Here is a 4,897-nt window from a genome sequence, read left to right as displayed (position 1 = left end):
CTCTTTAGTAGAAATCATTGTAATACAATTTAAAGCTTTACGTTTCTAAGACATCAGTTACATCTTACAAATCGTAAATATCAATAGAATTGTAAATAACGATAAGCACTATTTCGCGAGTTATCATAAAAAAGATTTTATTTATAATCGGGTCTGTCAAGTTTTAAAAATCAAGTGGACACTGACTTTTTCAATTTTAAACTTAGAACTTTTAAATATAAAAACTGAAAGTCTTGAAGCAAAATTTTATTATTGTTTTATTAAATTATTGTTTTCTAAATTTGAATAAATATTTTCGATAGAATTGATTGTTAACTTTTTATATTATTCTCGGCAAAAATAATGTTGTATTTTAAAAAATCTTTCATTACTGTGTATATGAATGTATGGCAGTATTACTATTAGCATATGAAAGAATGGGAAAACTATTAAACATATAACACATACAATATACTTAAAGTGAATTTTATTAATTCATGATTGTTTATCTAACAAAAAAGCGAAGAATTCGCATCTCTAATTTTCACTAAGCATAAAATTTTACATTGATAGTAATGTATTTGGAATATTGCGCACATGTTGGATATTTAAGCGCATTACGGATCTATTATCACTTCCAACATGGACTGTCCTTGACATGATTATTAATTAACAGGTGCAAGGCTTGCACGTACATTTTCCACCCTGTGTCTTGCAGTTACATGGATCTGTAAAAAAAAATATAATTTACTATCATAAAGGCAAATTTAAATTTTTCTATAAAAAAGATAAAAACAGTCGTTTATATAAAATTTAATAAATAGGTCACTTTAAATAACTCTTTAAAAATGTTATTCTTCTCATTTTTTGCAAATAAAAATTTTAAATATTACTACTTTTTTGCTATGTCAATAATGGAAAATAAGAAATTGTGAAAATAAAAACGAAGGAAAATACGAAACATATGAGAGTGAAAGAACTGAACAGAAAAGGAATGCAGTTCTGAGAAACCGTGACTCATTATATAATGATCGAATTGACCGTAAGTATAGCATAGAAGCTTCGAATAACATATCACGCGTAACTGCGCCGTACAACGAAATTGCACCACAAGTCCCGCGGAACTGCGATGTAAAGTGTTAAGGGATATTAGCAGGCGTCGACGGCAGCCGTTATTAACCGGTCATTGTCCGGGATGGAAAATAAAAAATAGTACAGTTACTAGGTGGCGCACGTTCTCGTTCATCGATTCTGCTTGGAAAAAGAGACATTCCGATGCGGTATTGTGAAAACGAGTTCGACAGCTTGTAACTGGCCGTAATTAAGAATAATAACTCGTTAGAGAAGCATGACGAGGAAACAACGAAATGCGCAATCGGAAAAGCGAGTGCACAAAATGTACTGTTAACATTTCTAATATAAATATTACCCTTGCATCCGGAATCGCAGCACGAGCAGTTGTCACCGCACTTGCAATCCTGGCATTTGTCTGTAATAAATTTAAAAAATTATTTTAGAAATTTCAAAATAAATTAAAATTCATATCAAATAACAGAATCCTATTTTTTTTGTCAAAGCGAACATCGATATTTAATAATATATTTCTTTATAAATTTATAAGTGCATTTTTCAATTTTTTTATGAACTACAATTCGGTTTGTCGAATTTAAACACAATTACAAACTGGAAATAATATAAAAAATTACATTGGCTGTCAATTTAATAATGATGTTAATAAGCCTCTTAAAACACTGCAATGAACTTAGAAAATACAATTCTTTTTCTTATTTAATTTATTCTTATCGGTCTAATTAAAAAAAATATTTTATAAATTTTCACTATAATTGTTTAGAATATTAAATATATTTAGAATATACATATTTAATATATACATATTTTATTTATACATATTTATACATACATTAGAATTTAAAGATATATATTAGATATACACACATATATTAGAAAAAATACAATTCTAGGCGTACATTTTTATTTTTAAGAATCCACATTATTTAAGAATCGTGTATAACCTTCAATAATTATTCAACAAGATATTGCAATAATTCAATAACTAATCAACTGCCCTTTGACCATACATTGCTGAATAAATGATAATTATAAATCAATCGCGTAACAGCTTAAAAAATACTGATCTGTTTTCTGCATGTATATTTTTCACTGTGCCTCAATAATTCCTCTAAAGAGCAACAGTAGTAATAATTGAGGAAATGTCATGTCAAATTCTCTATTAATATCCATTAAGCATTTATGAGCATACTCACTCTTGCATTTATCGCATCCTGGTCCCGGCATTTTGGTCGGCTTTGGCTTGTCGCTTCACAATCGTGACTTGAACTTTCAGATAATGCAGCGGAATGCTTACTCGCCGGTAGAACGTCGTGGCTTCGAATTTATCGATCGTTCCCCACCATGGTCGGGGGCTTGGTTCCGAGCGGTTTGACAAGCGCAACGTGCCGCGTGTGCAATCATCAACATGCGTGCCATGCGCAATTTCTCAGGGCCGTGTGACTCCAGCGATACAAATTTTTTTATCAGGATTGCTGATTAAGATAACGTAGAAAGAGGCGTTATTATCTCTATTCAATCCCAACATTGTTACTTTTCTGTAGACATTTAATTTGAATTAATGCTCGTTTGTATCTTAATTTAATACAATGTTAAAGACATTCTTAATACATTGTTAAAGACATTCGTTATTATCAAATGCAAAAATTAATAGTCGTAAAAATCAAAATGTTAATATCATATGATCAAATCAATTCATAAAAGTCAAATCAATTTATAAAAGATTTACATATAAAAATTAAAAAAGTGATATTGAATCAAATAAATTTAATCAGCAGATTTAAGGATACTAATTTCGGATATCTTTTATGATTGATTATCTCTAATAAATTTAATTTAACATAGAGTAAACTGAATATTATTTTGTATGAATAAATCAGTATTTAATGTAGAATAAATTTGGATTTGTAATAAAAGAAACAATTGTAAAAAATAACTTATTTGCGATCTTCATTTGATTTATAAATTTTTACACATTTTTACGGTGATTGACCGGTTGTCTATGTGTTGTATTGGATCGTCCGGAAAGTTCGTGCCGATTTTGAAAGAAAATTGAAACGCAGAAGATTTAAATTTTTAATTTCATTTATTAAATTTAAATCTTTTGCGGCACGAACTTTCCGAACGACCCAATTATGTATCAGGAAGTAACACATTATGTAAGATCAAAAAAATTTTCAAGTCCGACATATCAAGGACGCTTAAATCATGCCGACAATACATGTCCTTGTATTCTCCTTCCTGATTGTCTAATTAAAAATTCAGTGCGATATTGGCACAGATCTCGAAGGTATTATTGATTCAAGATCAACGGCCCTGTCGACATTATCGGTAGAAGACCAATCACGAGAATTGTAAGAAACGACGCAGTAGTTGCACCTTGCACGTCATATCGATAACGAAGGAGAAAGAGAAAATCTTTCACATTCTAAATTCTGAAAACCACAGTTGATAAATTCTATATTCTCTTCGAAATCTTTCCATCTTTTTCAGCTTTTTGTCATTTTTGCGCCATTTTTCCAGCAAATTTTATGTTCCTCATAAAATCGTTCTTGTCGAGCTTCGTTCGTAGTAATTCCGAAAAAAAGTCTTCCGTGTTTTCTTCTCGCTCTTATTTTACATTCGAGGTCTATCACTTTGTCTAGCGATATGTGTATTATCTCAAACTTCTTTGCAACTGTAATGATGCTCAATATGATGTTAATATTAGGATGATAAAACTTGAGAATCAACTAGGTAAATTTGCTATTAGATAAGAATGAAAATGTGTGGACTTTTGACGTTATTTCTCTTCATTATATCCATTTTACTGCACTATTTCAAGAAATAGATTTGAATTTTGAGAAAGAAGAAAAATCTAATTTTTCTATTATCTCCGATATCACAAGAAGAAGAAAATCAACTTGTCACAAAATTATAACTGTGATCAAACTGTTTCTAAAGATTATTTAATGCGGAACAAAATGATATGCAGTAAAATATAATGATTTTACAACACAAAATAATTGATAATCCGAAAGAATAATTTACAATTTAATAAAATTGCACATTTAATAAAAACTTAGATAATCAATACATAAAAAAATTATAATTTTTCATAAAAACAAATTAACATGCGTTATAGAATGTTTTCTTCTGCAGAACGTCGGGTTATTCCATGTATTTAAATTGATTTTGTATCTCCTAAAATAATATAATACAAAATTTAAATTTAAATATATATGTGCGCGTGTATCGCACATTTTTTATCTTTTCTTTCAAAAAATGAAGATTAAAAAATTTGGATTATATAATATTAAGCGAGGGAAAAAGTTCGTGGCGTTTTTTTAATGCCATCTAATGGGAAAAACGCCACGAATTTTTTCCCATATCTAATACTACCCATATCTAATATAATGTTTATATATTATATAATATAATGTTTCTTATATTATTTTTCTTAATTACATATTTTTATACTGCTTAAAATTCCGTTAGTCTTCATTTTTGAAAGAAAACATAAAAAATCTTTCTAACTAGAAACTTTTGCACATTATTTTATATATACCATCTTGGCCAAAAATTTTGAACACTATTTTTCCATTCATCTGGAATCTTTTTACCTTGTATTGAAAAAAAATTTACTGAATTTTATGAATTTTATAATTTTAACGAAATATTTACTTACAATAAATAAACATTTAAAATAAAAAAATTTTACTTAAATAAATATTTGTTTACATTTAGTAAATTCGTTAGTACTATTTAAACAAATATTTAATAAAGTTCATAATACATTTTTTTTCAATGTGATTATCGGCATTATATAAGTTTAAAGATTCTTGAAATA

General features: G+C 28.2%; 1 pseudogene; it reads right to left on the bottom strand.

The window, feature by feature from the left end:
• Positions 1-449: 449 nt before the first annotated feature.
• On the bottom strand, positions 450-4,453 carry LOC105618806 (annotated as a pseudogene).
• Positions 4,454-4,897: the final 444 nt, after the last annotated feature.

This window comes from Atta cephalotes (assembly GCF_000143395.1).
Source record: "Atta cephalotes unplaced genomic scaffold scaffold00001, whole genome shotgun sequence".
Classification (NCBI taxonomy): Eukaryota; Metazoa; Arthropoda; class Insecta; order Hymenoptera; family Formicidae; genus Atta; species Atta cephalotes.
Note: the sequence above shows the minus strand (reverse complement) of the source record. Positions and strands in the feature narration are given on the sequence as shown.